Source organism: Amblyraja radiata, chromosome 4 (assembly GCF_010909765.2).
Source record: "Amblyraja radiata isolate CabotCenter1 chromosome 4, sAmbRad1.1.pri, whole genome shotgun sequence".
NCBI lineage: Eukaryota > Metazoa > Chordata > Chondrichthyes > Rajiformes > Rajidae > Amblyraja > Amblyraja radiata.
In genome coordinates, this window is record NC_045959.1 from 93,063,315 (window position 1) to 93,086,273 (window position 22,959).

The following is a 22,959-nucleotide window of genomic DNA, read 5'->3' on the forward strand; positions in this document are numbered from 1 at the left end:
ATATCCTGACTCGTCCCCATCTGTGATTCGTCCAACCAGAGTGATGTCGTCGGCGAACGTGATGATGGAGTTCGTATTATGTCCGGCTACGCAGTCATGGGTATAGGGTGAGTAAAATGACAGATTTTCATATTGTTTCAAGGATTCTTTCCTTTAGTCACTATGATTGAAGACAGAGGATCAGGAGATAATAGAAATGCACTCACGAGCTCTCCATGAGACATTCAATACCGTCGAAAGATAAATCTTCCAAACACAGTCTCTTGATTAATAGTTTCTTTATTGTAGTTGTAAAACAGTAAGATATTCATCCAAATTTCTTCTTGTATAATATATTTTAATCTTATTTGTGGTCATGCTCGTGCATGGTCGAAAGCTGTGACCTCTCTCCCATGCTTCTTCAAACTAAACTAACTACTAGGGAGCCTGCGCGAGAACCTCAGCTGCAAACACGCGTCAGACTATGTATTAATCCCACCCACAGGCAGATAAAATTTAACGGTGTCTGAAGAAGGGTTTCGGCCCGAAACGTTGCCTTTTTCCTTCGCTCCATAGATGCTGCTGCACCCGCTGAGTTTCTCCAGCTTTTTTGTGTACCTAAAATTTAAAGGTAACTGGTTATTGTTATAACATACTGAGTTAAGCTAAATGGCTGCTACATACCATGCCCCTAATTGTTCTGTGTATATAACGAGGCAATTACTAATAGACATTAAAAAAAGGAGCTATAAAAGCTCAACATATATCAAAACACAAAAAATAACATGCATTATATATCAGCTTTCAGACTTCTTTAGCATTTCTTTCATCTTCACCTTCACCTTCTAGAAGCAAGCATAACTTGGTTATTGGTCTTATTAAAACATTGTTCTTAGTCTGAAGTCGTACTGTGCGCACAAAACCCTTAACATCAGGCATGATCTCCTGTATCCTTCCCATCAACCGAGAACCTCATGATGTAGTAGAATCAACCACCAATATCACCTGAAACAAAATTTCTTCCAACCCACGACCATTGTCGCTCTTGGATCAGAGGCAAATATTCTTGTGTCCAACTCGATCAAAAAAGATCTGCCATATATTGTACTTGTCCCCATCTGCGTCTTATATACAAATCTTCTTTCACAAAGAGTCCAGGTGGTAGTATTGAATTGGTCTTCAATAGAAGAATATGATTTGGTAAGTGCTTCCAGGTCATTCGGATCATCAGAACTTTTAGTAAAAGGTCGATCATATAAAATTGCTTCAACTTCACAGAATAAAGTTTGTAATCTTTCATCGTCCAGAACTTGTTGTTTAAGAACAGAGCATAGCACATTACGAACCCCATGAGGATCAACCATTCCCATACACCACCGTGATGAGAACCCATTGGAGGATTAAAGTTCCATCTTATCCCTTGTTGAAGCATAGCATTCTGTATGTTATCCTGATTTAAGCCTTTAAGTGCTTCTTTTAATTTTCTTTACGCTCCAGCAAAATTCGAACCATTATCTGATCTTAACGATGAAACTTTACCTCATCGACAGATAAATCTCCGTAATGCATGAATACAGGAGTCTGTCAAGTGTAGAAGCAACTTCAAGATGTACTGCTCTACTTGCCATGCAAGTGAAGATTACACTGAGTATCTTAGGCATTTTGTTTAAGAAGGATCTGCAGATGCTGGAAAATCGAAGGTACACAAAAATGCTGGAGAAACTCAGCGGGTGCAGCAGCATCTATGGAGCGAAGGAAATAGGCAACGTTTCGGGCCGAAACCCTTCTTCAGACTGATGGGGGGTGGCGGGGAGAAGAAAGGAAAAAGGAGGAGGAGGAGCCCAAGGGCTGAGGGATGGGAGGAGACAGCCCGAGGGCTGAGGAAGGGGAGGAGCTTACAAAATTGGGAGAATTCAATGTTCATGCCCGCAGGATGCAGACTCCCCAAGTTGAGGGGCTGGTCCTCCAATTTCCGGTGTTGCTCACTCTGGCCATGGAGGAGACCCAGGACAGAGAGGTCGGGCGGAGAATGGGAGGGGGAGTTCAAGTGCTGAGCCAGCGGGAGGTCAGGTAGGTTCTTGCGGACCGAGCGGAGGTGTTCGGCGAAACGATCGCCCAGCCTCCGCTTAGTCTCACCAAGATCTTGACATCCTTCAAATAAGGCCATTATTTCAAGTCCTCATGTCTGGGTACACTTCAAAGAATAAAGTCCTAACCTGCCCAACCTCTCCCTATAGCTCAGGCCCTTTCATTCTGACAACGTCCTTTAAAACCTATCTGCACCGTTTACACCTTGATTACATCCTTCCTATAGCAGGGTGACCAAAACTGAACACAACTTTTCAAATACGGCCTCAACAATGTCTTGTACAACTGTAAACTCTATACTTGGTAGTTAGACACAAAGTGCTGGACTAACTCAGTGGGTCAGACAGCATCTCTGGAAAAAAAAGATAGGCGACTTTCGCGTCAGAAACCTTCATTCAGACAATGTTCTATACTATTCTACTTCTACCCTGACTGGTGCATTTAATGTTCCAAAATCCTTCTTGACCACCCTGTCTGTCTAGCTGTGATACCACTTTCAGGGACTTCCACTATGTGCATGTACCGCTAGATCCCCCTGCTCTAAAACATTCCCCAGAGCCCTAACAGTCACTATGATGATCCTGCTAATCTTGACTTCCCAAAATTTGATCCCCTTGCACTTATCTGCATTAAACTCCATTTGCCATTCCTCAGCCCACTTGTCCAGCTGATCAAGAGACCGATGTATTTTTTGATAGCCATCACTATTTACCATACCACCTACGTTTGTGTCATATGCAAACTTACAAATCATGCCTTGTAAATTCTGTTGGGTATTTCCAACAAATCCGGTTTTTATTCCAGCTGTTGTTTTTGTTTTGCTTTTGATTAGTCTTTAGAGGTGCTTTGTTAAAGCTGTTTTAGGCGGGCTGTGTGTTGTATGTGACAAGCAACCAACCGTTGATTCCTGCAGAGCTTAATGCTGCACAGTGTGGAGAATTTTTTTCCCCAGTAATATCATCCATCATTCTGACAGGAATGTGTGCCCTCAAAATACTGGTTATTTGAAATTATATCATTGATAAAATCTTATCCAGGCTATTGAAATCCAACTTGACTGTTAAGTAGAAAACAAGATGAATACTGTCTCTCTTCTTAAAGCATTCAATGCTACAAGTGATGGTCAGTGTTCTCTCTGATTGATTCTGGGGTTATCATATACACCTGATTGCATTCACGTGTATAAAAAGCAGTTGTGTCAGGTTTGGCCACAGCGCACCCTGGCCACACTGAGTTTAGAAGAATGATGGGGAACCTCATTACTAACATACAGAATAGTGAAAGGCTTGGATAGAGTAGACGTGGAGAGTTTGTTTCCATTATAGGGAGAGTCTAGGACTTGAGATCATAGCCTCATAATTAAAGGACTTTCTTTTATGAGATTAGGAATAAAATATTTAGTCAGAGGGTGGAGAAATTGTGGGATTCTTTGCCTTAGAAGGCTGTGAAGTCCGTCAGTGAATATTTTTAAGGCAGAGATAGATAGATTCTTGATTAGTACAGGAGTCAGAGGTTATGGGGAGAAGGCAGGAGAATGGTGTTAGGAGGGAGAGATAGATCAGCCATGATTAAAAGGCGTACTTGATGGGCCGAATGGCCTAATTCTACTACTGTCACTTATGACTTTATGACCTTATGACTGTCACACAACTGAGTCCACAATTGTGATTCTAAGCTGTGAATCAACTGAACTGTGAGTCTGCAATGTATTTGCAATAAATGATTTGTTAGCCCTTAATGACAATGCAATGAGTTGCTTGGCAATTCGGTGGCCTGCACTCTGCTTGAAGTGCAATGAAATTGAATTTGGTGGCCTGCACTGCTTGAAATGCGATGAAATTGAATTTGGTGGCCTGCACTCTGCTTGAAATGCTGTGAAATTGAATTTAGTGGCCTACACTCTGCTTGAAATGGAATTTCAAGGAATAGGCGTGAGTGGAGAGGAACACCCTTGGCCCCTGTCTCCATCAATAGTGTGGATGTGAAGTTTACCAGGGAGTACAAATACCTTGGAATGTACCTGGACAGTAAACTGGACTGGTCCAGGAACACTGAGGCCGTGTACAGGAAGGGACAGAGCCGGCTGTACTTTTTGAGAAGGGTCCGCTCCTTCAACATCTGCAGTAGGATGCTGCAGATGTTCTACCAATCGGTGGTAGCCAGTGCCATCTTCTTCGCTGCCGTGTGCTGGGGCAGCAGGGCAAAGTCTGCGGACACCAATAGGATTAACAAACTCATCAGGAAGGCTGGCTTCATCCTGGGGGCGGTGTTGGATTCATGGGAGGAGGTCATGGAGGGGAGGATGCTCCTCAAACTGCAGAGCATCTTGGACAATTCAGCTCACCCCCTCCGTGACACACTGGTCAACCTGAGGAGTACCTTCAGCAACAGACTGTTGCCATCAAGGTGCAGGGCCGAATGCCACAAGAGATCCTTTGTCCCTGTGGCTATCAACCTTTACAACTCCTTCTCCTTCTGTTGTGGGGTAGACTGAGACTGACTTACATGCAGTTAGAGGCATGTAATGCATCATTGTCTGTGTAATGTTGTTCATAGCAAGTCTGTTTTGGTGGATCACTCTCAGGTTTTTGCAGAATCTTGATGGCCAGTGATATTCACTTATTATATATTTAGTTGGCAGCAGTGGTAGTGTCAGAAAGCTCCGGGGATGCACTGCGGAGCCGTACGACCCGGCGAGCCGCAGGAAACCCGGCGGGCAGGTCACGGAGAGGAAAGAGGGACACGACAGGCTGCTTCGCTGAAAACAAAGACTGCCAGGTGAGGTCATATATTGGCAAGACCAAGTGCATGCTCGGCGATCGTTTAGCTGAACACCTCCACTCAGTCCGCCTAAACTTATGTGATCTCCTGGTTGCTAAACACTTTAACTCCCCCTCCCATTCCCATGCGGACCTGGGCCTCCTCCACTGTCAGAGTGAGGCCCAGCACAAATTGGAGGAACAGCACCTCATTTTTTGCTCGGGCAGCTTACACCCCAGCCTATGAAGTATCATCTCGACCCGAAACATCACCCTTTCCATCTCTCCAGAGATGCTGCCTGTCCCGTTGAGTTACTCAAGCATTTTGTGTCTACCTTCAGTATGAATATTGACTTCTCTAACTTCAAGTAACCCTTGCTTTTCCTCTCTCTCCATCTCCCCTCCTCCTTCCTAGTTCTCTGACCAGTCTGACTGTCCCCCTGATTAAATTTTATCTCTGCATGCTTTGTTGTCACTTTTTCCTACCAATTATCTATTCTACATTTTCCTTTCTCCACATCCCTGTTGATGTCTCGTTTTCACACCTTACACTTCCTTATCGCTGTGTCTCCCACTCCCCTGTCTCTCAGTCAGAAGAAGGGTGTAAACCCGAAACACCACCCATTCCTTCTATCCAGAGATGCTACCTGTCCCACTGAAGTACTCCAGCATTTTGTGTCTATCTCCACCGATAGCAACCTGGCGGGTCACACCGCTAAGATCGAAGAGGGAGGTGGTGGGCGCCAGTGGACAGAAGCAGTGGCAGGGCTGGTTCACTGTGAGAAGTGTTAAAATGTTGTCAGTGCCAGAAACGAGGCAAGTTTTTGTGTACCGCCCAGGTGAAATCTGCCATATGATTTTACCGGATGGTATGCAAAAACAAAGAATTTCACTAAACCTAGGTACATGTGACAATAAAGTATCATTGAATCATTATCTGCAACCAGCTGTTTTTCAGTTACCACTGGCCAAGAATAGACAAGGAAAATCTGAGCTAAGTGATGATTAGCAGAATATCCAGTTCTGACACAGCGAGAAAGAAAGTGTCAATTACCTAAAGGGGAAGAATTTTATATTGAGACCAGTCCAAATACAGTGCATTCAGAAAGTATTCAGACCCCTTCACTTTTTTCCACATTTTGTTATGTTACAGCCTTATTTTAAAATGGATTAAATTCTTTTTTTTATCATCAATCTACACACAATACATCAGAATGAAGAAGCGAAAACAGGTGTTTAGAAATGTTTGCAAAGTAATTAAAAAGAAATAACTGAAATATCACATTTATATATATCAGACCTTTTGCTATGACACTCAAAATTGAGCTTAGGTTCATCCTGTTTCCATTAATTATCCCTGAGATGTTTATACAACTTGATTGGACATGATTTGATAAATTAAATTGATTGGACATGATTTGGAAAGGCACGCACCTGTCTATATAAGGTCCCACAGTTGACACTGCATGTCAGAGCAAAAACCAAGCCATGAAGATGAAGAATTGTCCATAGACCTCCAAGACAGGATTGTGTCGAGACACAGATCTGGGGAAGGGTATAAAACAATTTCTAAAGCATTGCAGGTCCCGAAGAGCACAGTGGCCCCCGTCATTCTTAAATAGAATAATTTTGGAACTACCAGGACTCTTCATAGAGCTGGCCGCCCGGCCAAATGAGCAATTAGGGGAGAAGGGCCTTGGTCAGGGAGGTGACCAAGAACTCGATGGTCACTCTGACAGAGCTCCAGAGTTCCTCTGTGGAGATGGGAGAACCTTCCAGAAGGACAACTATATCTGCAGCACTCCACCAATCAGGCCTTTATGGTAGAGTGGCTAGATGGAAGCCACTCCTCAGTAAAAGGCACATGATAGCCCACTTGGAGTTTGCCAAAAGGCACCTAAAGGACTCTCAGACCATGAGAAACAAGATTCTCTTGTATGATGAAACCAAGATTGAACTCTTTGGCCTGAATGCCAAGCATCACGTCTGGAGGAAACCAGGCACCGCTCATCACGATGAAGCATTGTGGTGGCAGCATCATGCTGTGGGGATGTTCTTCAGCGGCAGGAACTGGGAGATTAGTCAGGATTGAGGGAAAGATGAACAGAGCAAAGTACAGAGAGAGCGTTGATGAAAACATGCTTCAGAGCGTTCTGGACCTCAGACAGGGGCAGAGGTTCACCTTCCAACAGGACAAAGACCCTAAGCACACAGCCAAGACAATGCAGGAGTGGCTTCATGACAAGTCTGTGAATGTCCTTGAGTGGCTCAGCCAGAGCCCAGACTTGAACCCGATTGAACATCTCTGGAGGGACTTGAAAATAACTGTGCATCGACGCTCCCCATCCAACCTGACAGCTTGAGAGGATCTGCAGAGAAGAATGAGAGAAATTACCCAAATACAGGTATGCCAAGCTTGTCGCATCATACCCAAGAAGACTTGAGGCTGTAATCGCTGCCAAAAGTGCCTCAACAAAGTACTGAGAAAAGGGTCTGAATACTTATGTAAATGTGATATTTCAGTTATTTCTTTATAATTACCTTGCAAGCATTTCTAAACACCTGTTTTTGCTTTTTTTATTATGGGGTATTGTGTAGGCTGATGATAAAACATTTTTTTAATCCATTTTAGAATACCCTACACACCTTCGTGGCAGTTTGTACCCTGTATTGTGCAGTAAGATTGGGTATGTCCAGTTCCTATTGGAAGCAAGATAAAATCACTGATCATTGATCCGTAAAGGACATTCCTCAGAGATGCAACAGAACAGCTGCATAAAAATCTGGCATGAATTTTTGTTTTCCTTGAGTTTTTAAAGAAAGTGTATGCTACACATAAACATTTAAATTTATTTTAGTTAGGGAGAAACTATGCAAAGCTTGATGTGATTAGTTGTGTAACTGATGCCAGGAATGATCAGACCTGTTAAAGTGACATGTACTCAGAATTGCCCAGGCCAATTTCTTGATGGGTGTTAAATCACTCTGAAATAATCTCCAGTGTGCCTGATCAGGCCAAAGGGCTTTAACGTGCAAATTAGGCAAGGGAAATAGGCATTAATTTACCCAATTTCTAGCCATCAGACTCTAAATCAAGATTTATAAATCAGAAAGTGAAATAAAGATTGGGAAATACAGAAGGAAATACAAGAGGGAAATATGTATTTTATTTAAAATAAAGCTGTCTATTCATCTTCAGCAATAACATGATTCCGCGTTGAAGCATTAACTTTTCAGGCTAGGGTAATTGTTCAACCATATTATTATGAATCTCACCATCAAAAATTATCTTCCTCCATGAAGCAACTGCAATTGTTTCAGCTTCTTCAGAGGGCATCTGGTACATGAGTATCCCAACTTCAAGCCACTGTTATGATTTCAGTATTAAATATCTCACAAAGGGCTGTGGTTAAATAAAAACATAGAAGGAAGCCATTCAGCCCTTCGAACCAACACCACCATTCATTGTGATCATGGCTGATCATCCCCAATAAATAATCAATCAGCCATGATCACAATGAATGCTGGCTAGAAGGGCCGAATGGCCTCCTCCTGCACCTATTTTCTATGTAATAACACGTGCATGCCTTCTCCCCATATCCCTTGACTCCACTAGCCCCTAGAGCTCTATCTAACTCCCTCTTAAATCCATCCAGTGACTTGACCTCCACTGCCCTCTGTGGCAGGGAATTCCACAAATTCACAACTCTCTGGGTAAAAACGTTTTTTCTCACCTCAGTCTTAAATTGCTTCCCCTTTATTCTAAGACTGTGGCCCCTGGTTCTGGACTCGCCCAACATTGGGAACATTTTTCCTGCATCTAGCTTGTCCAGTCCTTTTATAATTTTATATGTTTCTATGAGATCCCCCCTTATCCTTCTAAACTCCTGTGAATACAAGCCTAGTCTATTCAATCTTTCCTCATATGACAGTCCCGCCATCCCAGGGATCATTCTCGTGAACCTACGCTGCACTGCCTCAATCACAAGGATGTCCTTCCTCAAATTCGGAGACCAAAACTGGACACAATACTCCAGATGTGGTCTCACCAGAGCCCTATACAACAGCAGCTTCCAGATTTCTGCATTAAACTGTGTGTGGGAGGGCATTAGAAGCTGTTTTCTAATTTATTCCCTAATAACAATAAAATTGAGAATGTCATCATTATTTCATAAAACAAGCCCAAAGGTTTCACTCCATAGCCTCTTTATTTTTTCAAGGTGAGGAAATATTAACAGGCTTAATTAAACGATTCTCCTAAGTTGTTTATATGTTATTTTAAACAAAGAGTACTGTATAGCCTTAACATCAATATTTCGAAGCAATAAGAATTAAAGTTAATCATATCTTTTTTCAGTTTTGGATAAAAGGATTAAAGACAGAATTGTCACAATAGATACATAGATCATTGAACATAGAACACTATGGTACAGTCTGAAGAAGGGTCTCAACCCGAAATGTCATCTTTTCCTTTTCTCTAGAGATGCTGCCTGACACGCTGAGTTACTCCAGCATTTTCTATCTAGTACAGTACAGGAACAATGTCTGTGCCGAACATTATGGCAGGATAAACTAATCTCATCTGCCTGCATATAATCCATATCCCTCCATTCCCCACATATCAATGTACTTGTCTAAAAGCCTCCTAAACATCACTATCATAAATGCCTTCACTACCACCATGTTCCAGGCATCCACCAATCTCTGCAAAAAACATCTCCCACACATCTCCTTTTAACGTTCCCCATTCATCCTAAAACTATGCCCTCTAGTCTGGCATTTCCACTCTGGGGGAAAAAGTTTCTGACTTACCTTATCAATGCCTCTCATAACGTTATATACGTCTTTCAGGACTCCCCCTGAAATAACCTCAGGTGTTCCAAAGAAAACAATCCAGGTTTGTCCAACCTTTCCTTGTAGTTAATACCTTCTAATCAGACAATAAGGGCTCCGTAGGTGAGGAGAAGGTTGGCCTCCTTAGTAAAATAACAAATGTGTCATGAAAAGTAATAACGTGGTTGGATTAAAGGAGGGAATGTTGCCAACACAGAATCCCAGTAAGAGCAAGCCAGGTTACTCAGTCCTCAACTGGTAATGCTTAATTCATAATATGGTGATTGCAGCAAATTGTACTCCAAGCCTGAAACAGTTGCAGAAGTTGCAGAACACAGCAATAGAGTTGTTGCCTTACAGCACCAGAGACCCGCATTCAATCCTGACTATGGGTGTGTCTGTACGGAGTTTGTACATTCTCCCTGTGTCCACGTGGGTTTTCTCCTTGTGCTCCGGTTTCCTCCCACACTCCAAAGACGAACAGGTTTGTAGGTTAATAGGCTTTGGTAAAAATTCTAAATTGTCCCTAGTGTGTTGGATAGTGTTGGTCTACGGGAAGTGCTGGTTGGCGCAGACTCAGTGGGCCGAAGGACCTGTTTCCGTGCTGTCTCTCTAAACTAAACTAAACTGAAGTGGAGTGCAATAAGGCTACCAAGGACAAATTCCAAGTGAATGTCTCCGCTCATTAAAAATACACGTAACTTGCTTTATTTTATGCCATCCTGGAGAAAACAATTTTGGCACTTTAAATGTATTTGTACTTTGTGTCACTTTTGCTGCTGACAAATCTCAGTCTCCCAAAGCTGACAATTCTAAAAGAATGCTTCCTGTCAGAGGAATAGATTGATGAGCTGCACAGTTCCTCACAGTTTGAAGTTATAAAAGGAAAAAAAAAAATCACACCTATGCTCTAAATCTGAAATAGAAACAGCGTATAGGATGACAGATTCATATTTCACGGTATAACCTCTTCATTTATATTGGCAAGGTCAGGTTACATAGACCCTTTGTATAAAAAAAGGTGTGAGAATGGAGAACACAACTTAGCCCCTGAGAGAAAGAAAGAACCTGCTTTAATATAGTGTATTTCACAACCTCAGGACTCCCATCTGTCTTTTCTCATTTAAAATGTTGCTTGCAACCTATTTTTGACCAGGTATTTCTACATCTCCTGTTTGTTCTGATAGCATTTTTTTTGTTTGTTTTTCTTACAATCAAGCATTTTGGCATTTTTTTCTCTTGATGCCACTCTTCAAATTTGTTCTTTAACTGTGATGTGAATGAGGAACGTGGTGCGCATTTTCCTTTATTATTTGCACTGTTAAAAGTTTGCAGACTTTAATTTAACCACCTTGCTCTAAGATTCAGGGTTAACAAATGGGCTCCAGGTAGATAGTATGATGACTGAGCATAACCTTCGTGTAATCTAAGGCTTAATGGACTGTTTCATTTGCGTTTTAATCTCTGCAGGTGGGAGCATATCCATAAACCAATGATGAGAAATGGAAATATCTTTCGCATAGCCCTCTGTGATTTGTTTTGACAGTAGGACTAATTTACAATGAACTCCAACTCGGACTTTACTATCAGTTCATTCTGGGAGAGGTGAACTTGAGGTCAATGGAACAAATGAAAGGAAATAAAGGCTAGATTTTCCTCTTAATGACAAACATTGGGGTCAGGATTTTTTTAATTCTTTGGGAGCAATCAGCAATTTGGCTACCGATACTAACAAAATTGAGCTAGATTTATTTTAGTTCTGCTTTCACTCAGGTAATGAATTATGCCCAGGACAATTCAAATTTCCACATCCTTTGCATTAGCTACTCACTCAGTGTATCTCAACTATGCTTTCATTACATATTGCAGAGGATACATCTTCCATGAACCGATCCAATTTAGCAGAGTTTTCATTTAATGATTTTCCAAAATAAAATTCCAATTACCTGGGAATTATTTCTTAAATAGTTTTTTAAACATGGACAATTGACATATTTGGATTAACATAGCTTTAAAAAGGGTTTTAGCACAATGAAATAACCATGTTTATCCAGCACCTATCACCTCAAAAACAACCTAAAATAACTAAATTAGTTTGGAAAACTAGAGAATTATTTGCAAGTTATGCTTGTATTCAGTACTTTTTTGTTTATAAATTGAAAGCTTTTAAGATATGTCTACTTAGGACCAGGAAGGAAGCTTGGAGAATAAAGGAACTGTAGATGCTGGAATCGAGCAAAAAATGAACCGAACTCTAAAACTCAGCATCAAAAATAATTCAATATGGTTTATCGATTAGTTTTGTGTAGAGGTTGGACAAATTTAGAAATTTATAAAATTATGAGAGTTATGGATAGAGTAGACAGTCATAACCATTCTTCCCAGGGTGGAAATGTGCAAGACTGGAGGGCATAGCTTTAAGAAAAGAGGGGCAAAGTTTAAAGGAGATATGTGGGGCAAGGTGGTGAATCTGTGGAATTAATTGACATGGAGGTATGTGGAGGCCAAATCAATGGATATTTTTAAGGTGGAGATTAGTAGATTCTTGATTAGTACAGGTGTCAGGGGTTATGGGGAGAAGGCAGGATAATGGGATTGAGAGGATTGAGAGGAAAAGATAGATCAGCCTATCAGTCTATGGAATGGCGGAGTAGAATTGATGGGCCGAATGGCCTAATTCTGGTCCTATAACTTATGAAGTTTTTTACACAGATGGTGTGAGTGCCTAGAACACATTGCCAGGGGTGGGGTTCTAGACAGATATGGTGGTGTAGTTCAAAAGGCTTTTAGATAGACACATGGGTATGCAGGGAATGGAAGAATATGGATCATGGCCTGATGCTCAGCACAACAATTGTGGGCCAAAGTGCTGTACTCTCTGTGTTCTATGTTCTATGCTTATTTGGCTAGTGAATAAAAATGTGACAATTTGAATTATCTAGTGCTTAAGTCAACACATTGGTTAACATCGTTTTGACTTTCTTTGCAATGATGTTGGGCATATTGGAAATAGTAAAATGCAACACAGCGTGGGGGGGAGGGGGGGAATAAATGAGGACCTGGAGTTATCTGGGGAGGGGGGAGAAGGGGGGCGGAACAAAGGAGGGCTTGGTGTAGGATATTTTGTAACTTTGGCAGCGCATTTATGTGGCGACTATTTGCATACCTTGGGTGTGCAAAACGAAGAATTTTACTGTGACAATAAAGTATTCATTCATTCACGGAAACTCCAGACTGAGATACTTTATTTAAATAATGACTTTCAACAACATTGCCTTTAAACTGGACAATTCTCCTGAGTTTGACAATCAGAGCCACCCCATGACAATTCACCTGGAATGACGATTCTTTAGTAGCTTATTTAGGTGAAATGTGACTTAGGTGTGATTGCACTGGAGAAGGTGTAGAGGTGTAGAAGATAATGTCAAGTCAGGAAAATTGTAGCCATGGGAAAGATTGGATTAAATAGATAAATAAAAAGGATTTGTTTTCTTTAGCTTAGTCAATAATTAAGATTCAAAGCAATTGATGAAATAATTGGAGGGACGTGTGGAATTTAAAAATGTTTCAGTCAGTGAGAGTTTGAAATTCACTACCTGGAAAGATGGAAAGGGCAGAACCTCTCCACATATTTAAATAGTATTTGGTTGTGTATCTGGAAACAAAACGGTAGTCTTGGGGCTATGGACCTAATACCAGAAGGTTTTGTAACTTTTTATGACTTGCCCACACATGGTGGGCTTAATATCCTGATTCTGTGTCATGTCATCTATAATGCTATGATTTGTCCTTTTGGCCATATTGTGCTTGACTAGGTCTGTGCTGTGCATTCTCCGTGCACCCCCACTCAAGCCCTGTTCTTGTACCAAGTGATCACATCTACATGGCAGCTACGATCCTACAACTAATGCTGCCTCAGTTACTCTACAAGCCTGTATTGGGCAGGAATTGTAACTAGGTTGCAGGAGATGTAAAGGAGTGGGATTTAAATAATTAAAACAATATATTTTCTTAATTTGGCTGTAATACCATCTACAGGATAGCAGATGACACTACTGTGCTGAACCGGATCACAAACAATGACGAGATGGAGTACAGGAAAGAAGTAGAGAGGTAGAGGGAGCGGCAATGTGGTGCAGCGGTAGAGTTGCTGCCTTACAGCACTTTCAGTACCAGAGACCCGGGTTCGATCCCAACTATGGGTGCTGTTTGTGCAGAGTTTTGTACGTTCTCATGTGAGTTTTCTCTGAGTTCTTCCATTTTCTCCCACCCTCCAAAGATGTACAGGTTTGTAGGTTAATTGGCTTGGTGTATATGTAAATTAACCTGCTGAAATTCCATGAATTTTTATTTCAGTCTTCTTGCTCTCTTTTCTACCAATTATTTGTTCCATCAGCCATTTTATAATTGCGTCTCTGTAGTTCCACACATTGTATTATCAGCACAGCAATGGCCCTTTCATGCATTAATGCTGCCGTTTGAGGGAAGTGTTTCCACAGGTACTGGCAGCTTCTGAGGTAAGTCTAAGCAAGAAAACACTACTCAATATTATTATCTGAATGGTTGCACGGGGTATAGTCAGGGGGTATAGTACCACCTATTCCCACACCAAGATGAAACAGTAAGTTTAGCCATCAGTTGGGTAACAGATTTACAATATACACTAATGGCATTAATGATTTAGATGAAGGGATTAGAACTAATATTAGAAAATTTGCCCGATGACACAAAGCTGGGTGGCAGTGTGAACTGTGAAGAGGATGCTACGAAGATGCAGGGTGACTTGGACAGGTAGGATAAGTGGTCAGATGCATAGTAGATGCAGCTTAATGTGGATAAATGTGAGGTTATCTACTTTGGTGGTAAAAACAGGAAGGCAGATTATTATCTAAATATAGTCAAGTTGGGAAAAGGGGAAGTACAACGGGATCTGGGGGGTGCTTGTTCAACGGTCACTGAAAGTAAGCATGCAGGTACAGCATATAGTGAAGAAAGGAAATGGCATGTTGGCCTTCATAACAAAACGAGTTGAGTACAGGAGCAAAGAGGTCCTTCTGCAGGGCCCTAGTGAGACAACATCTGGAGTATTGTGTGCAGTTTTGGTCTCCAAATTTGAGGAATGGCATTCTTGCTATTGAGGGAGTACAGTGTAGGTTCACCAGGTTAATTCCCGGGATGGCGGGACTGTTATATGTTGATAGAATGGAGCGGCTGGGCTTGTATACTCTGGAATTTAGAAGGATGAGAGGTGATCTTATTGAAACATGTAAGATTATTAAGGGTTTGGACATGCTAGATGCAAGAAACATGTTCCCGATGTTAGGGGAGTCCAGAACAGTTTAAGAATAAGGGGTAGGCCATTTAGAACTGAGATGAGGATAAACTTTTTCACACAGAGAGCAGTGAATTTGTGGAATTCTCTGCCATAGAAGGCAGTGGAGGCCGATTCACTGGATGCATTCATAGAAACATAGAAAATAGGTGCAGGAGTAGGCCATTCGGCCCTTCGAACCTGCACCGCCATTCAATATGATCATGGCTGATCATCCAACTCAGTATCGTGTACCTGCCTTCTCTCCATACCCCCTGATCCCTTTAGCCACAAGGGCCACATCTATCTCCCTCTTAAATATCGCCAATGAACTGGCCTCAACTACCTTCTGTGGCAGAGAATTCCATAGATTCACCACTCTCTGTGTGAAAAATGTTTTTCTCATCTCGGTCCTAAAAGATTTCCCCCTTATCCTTAAACTGTGACCCCTTGTTCTGGACTTCCCCTACATCGGGAACAATCTTCCTGCATCTAGCCTGTCCAACCCCTTAAGATTTTTTGTAAGTTTCTCTAAGATCCCCCCTCAATCTTCTAAATTCTAGCGAGTACAAGCCGAGTCTATCCAGTCATTCTTCATATGAAAGTCCTGACATCCCAGGAATCAGTCTGGTGAACCTTCTCTGTACTCCCTCTATGGCAAGAATGTTTTTCCTCAGATTAGGAGACCAAAACTGTACACAATACTCCAGGTGTGGTCTCACCAAGACCCTGTACAACTGCAGTAGAACCTCACTGCTCCTATACTCAAATCCTTTTGCATGAATGCTAACATATCATTTGCTTTCTTCACAAGTTCCCGATGTTGAGGGAGTCCAGAACCAGGTGCCACAGTTTAAGAATAAGGGGTAAGCTATTTAGAACGGAGATGAGGAAGGACTTTTTCACACAGAGAGTTGTGAGTGAGGAATTCTCTGCCTCAGAGGGTGGTGGAGGCTGGTTCTCTGGATGCTTTTAAGAGAGAGCTAGATAAATCCCCTGGGTCTGATGGTCTGCATCCAAGTGTACTTATGGAAGTGGCTCTAGAAATCGTGGATGCATTGAAACAAAGGGCCAACCTCTGGCCCAGAGGACACCAGTTCTTGCCCACCATCCTCAACAGGGGTGGAAGGTCTGGAAGTAGGCTTCCCCCTTACCTTAGGCCCATGACCTTGCTCTCTCTCTTCGGCCCCACGCCTACTTTTAGTCCCACTGGCATGCATCGGTACAGTGACCTCCATAAAGTAAGAGTCCTCCGCCTCCACACTACCCACTACCTCTTTTCCGTCCCCACGTTCAACCTCTCCTACCCTCTCCTACCCCCTTCTGAACCTCCTCAGCTCCTTGCTGAGTCACACCAGGTGTGTCTTGGACCTCACTGGGGCCAACAGGCACCCCTTGGGTGGGCTCAGGTCTGGGAAAGGGCCCATCCACTAGCGATTGATTCGCTTGCAGGTGCTTAGTCTTTTTGGACTTTTTCTTCCTCTGCACCGCCCATTCCCTCTCCCCCCCTTCGCCCTTCCCCTGCGCCTCGCCATCAACCACTGCCACAGGTTCAGGACATAGTGGGCAGGGGGCAGCACAGCCCTAAGCAGCTGAGGCGGAGCTGGCAGCTCCAGACGGGTGAGCAGTGCCGCCACGGGTCACCGAGGCATAACTGGCCTCCCCGGATGGGCCAGCAATGCATTCCTGGGCTGCTGTGTTAGGATTTCAAGCATCGGCCCGGCGATTGGGACAATCCCTGCGGAAATGTCCAAACTCTCTGCATGCATGACACCATAGAGGGGGGAGGTAAAGCGACAAGTGTAGCATCTCTTGCGGTTGCAAAGGAAAGTGCCCGTAGAAGGGGTGGTGCGGGAGGGAAGGGAAGAATTGACAAGGTAGTTACGGAGGGAGCGGTCTTTGCAGAAGGCAGACGGGGGGAGATGAGAAGATGTGGTGAGTGGTGGGGTCACGTTGGAGGTGGCGAAACTGACGGAGGACTATTTGTTGTATGTGCCGGCTGGTGGGGTGAAAGGTGAGGACCAGGGGGACTCTGCCCTTGTTGCGAGTGGGGGTATGGGGAGAGAGAGCAGTGTTATGGTGTATGGAGGAGACCCTGGTGCGAGCCTCTTCTATAGTAGGGGAGGGGAACCCCTGTTCCCTGAAGAATGAGGACATTTGCGATGCCCTGGTGTGGAACACCTCATCCTGGGAGCAGATGCGGCGTAGACGGAGGAATAGGGAGTAGGGGATGGAGTCCTTACAGGAAGCAGGGTGGGAGGAAGAATAGTCAATATAATTACAATCAATTACAGAAAAAAAGATTTAGTAAATTACCCAATATAGTGCTGTTATTGTATCCCACCAACTGAAATTACAAACTGGTATTGAGTTAGTGGTAATAACTGACCCTATACTTTCCTGGTGATTGCCAGCTTTTACCTCCAGCACCCTGCACCCCAACCCCTCCATTTCATACCAGTTTAGTTTTTTCCCCTCCACTCTTTCAGGTCAGAAGACGTCTTGGCACAAACTATCAACTGTCTATTTCCCCCCACGATTGCTGCCTGACATGCTGAGTTCTTCCAGCATCCAAAATCCTCTGGGTTTTTGCTCAGGGCAGTCATTTGTGTCTACAGAAATATTAAATTTGAGCAAGCATGCACCACAGTCAACAATTATGGACATGGGTGCAGACTCATTATGAGGGGTAAATGTTAGACAGATAACCATGAATGATTCCCCAGGCTTTCTTGAAATGTGATCAGGCTAAGTTCAATTTTGGGGGGAAAAATGAGTGGCACCTTGTTAACTTCTTACCACCTACTACATCACACTCTCCAAGTTGAACCCAGCATTGGAGACCTGACAAAATGACAGAACATTATAACTTAAAGTTTTTCCGCATGATATCCAAAGAAATAGAGAAGAAAGTATAAAGTTCAGTCAAGTTAGAAAATGAAAACATTCATTAAATTCTGGGATAATCCTCCTGGAACTCACCGGCACAGCCATTGCCTTTCTCATCAAAAAGAGTGTTCCTCTATATTAATCCCACATGTGATGTTAGAGAATTTGAAGGCAGACTTGTAATTTATTATTACAATATTATGGTCAGTAAACTGACAGAAGTGAATTATTTATTTCTTTAAGTATTAATGTCCTTCAAATATGCTTGAGGGAAAGGAGACAGAAACATTTTACTGCAATTGCAATCTTAAAATTAGGCAGGTAATACATTTTGATAGAGAAGGCATATTTAATTGAAGGACGAAAGAAGGTTCTCCCTCTGAAGGAGGGTCTCAACCCTAAACATCACCTATGTTATGTGCTCCAGAGATGCTGCCAGACCTGAGTTACTCCAGCATTTTATGTCCTTTTGTGCAAAAGTTAAAATTACACATTGATTCTGGATCTTTGTTAATTTTTCTGATCCCAGCCCATCCATCCAGAACCTGCACTGTTAAAATACCCTCAACGCACAGAAAGATAAGGAGATGCTGAAAAATTCACTAAGTACTTCCACCAGCTGTGAGTGTTATTTCAGTTCTTGTATATTTATTCTCAACATGACGGTGTCGCAGCTGCCTCTAGAAAAAAGTGTCTCTCAGAAAGAAGAATATTTCCAGACATGGAATAAATGTAGCTTTGAACTTTACACTTGCTGCTGTTATAATATTGTGTCTCTGAGATCTTATTACAGATAATAATCCATGGCAAAGTTAACATTGTGCTTCACCCTTCAAAGATTTCCTGCCTGCTTTGCTTTGTTGCATTTCTATCCCCTGTATTTATAGTCTGAGCTCAAAGTTAAATTCTCAAATACAGGAAAGTATTGCCTGAAACTATTGTACGTCAAAAACCCTATATTGAACAGAAAGCTACATGCCTGCAGCCAGCACATTAATGCTGCTTGCTTCAGTCATGGAATGTGAAGCTATGCGATGATGCTGGGGGACATGGTGCAAATATAAAATAAGATCCACCCGACATGATAGCATTTTCTCAGATTTGTATCTTTAGAATGGGCATTAAATCAAGGACACACTTATAGGTATGGTGTTTCAGCATCGTTTCGAGAAGGGATTCCTAGGCAATAACACACACATAACCAGCACTCACCCAATGCAGCATGGCTGAACATTATTGCTTATGGATATGACGAGACCCTTCTTCAGACTGACCCTTCTTCAGACTGAAGAAGGGTCTCGACCCGAAAAGTCACCCATTCCTTCTCTCCAGAGATGCTGCCTGTCCCGCTGAGTTACTCCAGCATTTTGTGTCTATCTTTGGTTAGTTTTGTATGGGGAGTTGTATTGCCGTTGCATAAACGTCTAGCTGAGTCATATTTGGAATATTGTGTGCCACTCTGATAGACATATTGCAAAAAGGATGTGAAGTATTTTGATTAGGGTGTAGAATTTTCAGCTCCTTATTTCTACTCCTTTGTTTTTCACCAAGATGTTATTTGGATTAACTGTTGTTAGCTGTAAGAAAAATTTGGACAATCTTGGATTGGTTTCTCTGCTGAGAGGCCACTTGAAAGAAAGAATATGAAATAGCATAGATGGTGAGAGGCAGAGGTTTAAAGGAGGTTTACCAGCCAAGTTCTTTTACACGGAGAGTTCTGGGAATGTGCTGCCAGCGAATGTGCTGCCAGGAAAGAGTGGTAGAAGATACGATAGCACATTTTAAGAGGCATTTGGATGGTCATAGAAGCAGGCAGGGAGTTTAAAGATATAGATCATGTGCAGACATATGAGACTGATTTAAGTTATGAACAGCACAACATCATATATTTCCTTTCTGTACTAATAGGTGAGACATAAACAGATACGTTGAAGTCGCAAATGCTCCTTGGTGTCTTGTTCCGCACATCACTTTTTAGAAGAAGCTTATCGTATAGAGTTTAGAGAATTAGAACAGTGTAATTTGTCTTCCATTAGTTGGCCACTGAAGATTAAATTATGTATAGCATCAAACCAGGTTTGAAACTCAAAAAGTGAAATACTGCAGATGCCAGAAAAACCCCCGAAATAAAATGCCAAAAATATTCAGCTGGTGAGCAGCAAATGCAAATAAAGGAATAGAGTTATTGTTAAAGGTCAATGATGTTTCATCATATAAACACAACAGTACAATAAATATGGCAGATACAGAAAAATGGGTAAGGGGAGGGAAGGCAAAGTCTGTAGCAAGGTGGAAGACAGTAAAGATCCCTTGATAAAAGAGTTGCAAGTCCAAGGTGTAAGGAGATGGGAATGGGCTTACTTAAAAACAAAAATAAAGTCTGGTGGAGCTGCAAATGGATAAAAAAACGATAATTATCTGAAATTGAGACACAAGAGACTGCAGCTGCTGGACTTGAACAAAAAGCAAAGTACTGGAGAAATTCAGTTGTTCAAATATCTATACAACATTTCAGGTCAGGACATTCTTCGGCCTGAAGGATCATCCATTGACCTCCAAAGATGTTGCCAGACCTGCTGAGATTCTCCAGTACTTCAATCAATTAGTGTTGCAGGAAATACTGTGACTTTTGTTGGCTTAAGTGAAGGGAGAGCCCTCTTTTTAAAATACTGGGTCATTATACTGATAACATTTCTTTGATGGTTATATTTTGACCAATTAGTTAGCCCAGTTAAATTCGTGAAAATATTGTTTTGTTCTCTCCGTCCATTAATCAGACATTAAAAATACATTTCAATGATATCTGTCTCTTGTTTCATAGCCTGTGGGGATTCAGGGAGGTAGAAGAGAATATAATGTGTTGACTGGTGCAGTAATAGAGAGTTGATGGGAAGCCTCGAGGCTGATATCATTGTGAATCTGAACTGACAGTTATACAATAAAGACACTCTGCTATTTCTTCAGCCCTTCACTGCAGATTTTTTTTTTCCTTTGAGGAACTGAATAAAAGTGCCTTTTATAATGGAAGCAACGACAGCACATTAAGCTTGGAGGTACAACACAAATACTGGCTCAGGCTGGAAGTTAATGAAGCTCTGAGTTGCATTTACTCTGCTACTTTATCAGCATTATTAACTCCAAAGTCTCAGCAAATATATTGTATGATGTACGCCTGAGAATTGCACTAACGAGGGTGACAGATTAGCACAGCTGTTAGAACTGCTGCCTCACAGCACCAGAGGGACTGGTTCAATCCTGATCTTGGGTGCTGTCTGTATGGAGTTTGCATGTCCTCCACGTGACCGTATGGGTTTCCTCCGGGCACTCCGGTTTCCTCCCACATCCCATAGATGTGCAAGTTTGAAGGTTAATTGGCCTCAATAAATTGTCCCTAGTGTGTAAGGAATGAATGATAAACTATTGTGAACGAGTGATCAATAGTCAGCGTAGACTATTTCCAAAAGGCCTGTTTCTAAACTGTATCTCAAAACTAAACTAAACTAACCGATTGGTGATTAAGAATTTCAATTGTTATGTTAAGTTTAAAGAACTCTTGAGGCAGATAAATAAAATAATTGGCATATGTTTAAAATGAGTGTTTGACCATTCAATGGGAAATAGAAGATACATGTTTGTTTTATTTGTGTAAATTTCACAGAGATCAGTAATCCTTGCCACTCGCCCACCTTTGGCAAAGCCTCTGGACTCAAACCCAATTGGAACTTTCAGACAGAGATTGATTCAATTTTGGAGGCAAAGGCTACAAAAAAATAATGAAAGAAGGACAGTTAAACAGAGTTGAGAGTCAAATATGTCATGAAGGAATCGAATGGCAGAGCAGCCTCGAGGGACTAAATCACCTATTCCTAATGTCTCCACTCAAGCAAGGTAGTGGTACTGTGGCTAGAGACAACACATACCATCACAAATAAATTGGACGACCTTTGACAACATCACTTCCAATTGTCTTGTTAAGTCCAATTCCCACTTCTGAACTTTAATTTATAACATTTCTAATGTATATAGTTATAGAGCACAGGGACAGGCCCTTCAGCCAACCATTCTCATCCTATCTACCAGCACTTGATCAAAGCCTCAGATTCAAATTGGTTTATTGTTAGATCCACCATGGTGCTAAGAAATTCTTTGTTCACAAGAAACTCATCAACGTACAGTATACTTAGTAATCATAGATACATTAAATACAATGACAATTCTATGTTTCTATATATTTAAGAGGGAGATAAATGTGGCCCTTGCGGCTAAAGGGATCAGGGGGTATGGAGAGAAGGCAGGTACAGGATACTGAGTTGGATGATCAGCCATGATCATATTGAATGGCGGTGCAGGCTCGAAGGGCCGAATGGCCTACTCCTGCACCTATTTTCTATGTTTCTATGTTTCCATGACAAGCAGAATGGTGCAAAATGGTAGAGCAAAATCTGAAGTAGTGAAAATATTATTAAAGTACAACATCGTAATAATTGTATGAGATAGAGTTAAGGTTATGACGACATTGCATCTTCTCCAGTATGGGAGAATTATAGCATTGATAGGTTCAGGTGTCAGAGAGCAGTGGGGGTAAAACTGTTCTTAAGTCAAGGTTTTCAAGCTCTGGCATCTTCTGGCAGGCATCCTTGACAATACTTCCAGCCTTCTTGATGCAAAGCACAGTGAAGATGGAATGGATGGACGGAAGGGACGAGTATGTCTGACTGTGAACTAGACTGTGTTCACCACTCTCTGTAGGTTCAGGTGGTAAAGAGCAGACCAGTTGGTCTCCCAGGATGAGATGCATCACATCAGAATATTTTCTGTAGCGCATCTATAGATGTTTGAAATTATTTTTATGGGCACGCCGAATCTTCTAGGACACCTAAGAAAGTAAATAGTTGATGCACTTTCATTATCACTGCATCAGTGTGAAGGGACCAGGTAAGGACACTAGTGATATGAATGCCTAAGACTTTGAAGCTGCTGATCATTTCCACAACAAGTCTGTTGATGAGGACAAGGTTGTGTTCACCCCCTCATTTCTATAGGTATTTAACTAACTCTTTCAAGTTTTGGATGTTAAAAATTAGGTTGATGTCTGGATAT

The 22,959-nt window shown here is 42.0% G+C and overlaps 1 long non-coding RNA gene across 1 annotated transcript; it reads right to left on the reverse strand.

Annotated features, from left to right (window-relative positions):
* Window positions 1-123: 123 nt before the first annotated feature.
* LOC116971744 lies at window positions 124-16,532 on the reverse strand. The gene is made up of 3 exons (XR_004411604.1): window positions 16,519-16,532; window positions 11,239-11,242; window positions 124-160 (listed from the first exon to the last, which is right to left on the reverse strand). It is a non-coding gene; the product is annotated as an uncharacterized LOC116971744 (long non-coding RNA).
* Window positions 16,533-22,959: the final 6,427 nt, after the last annotated feature.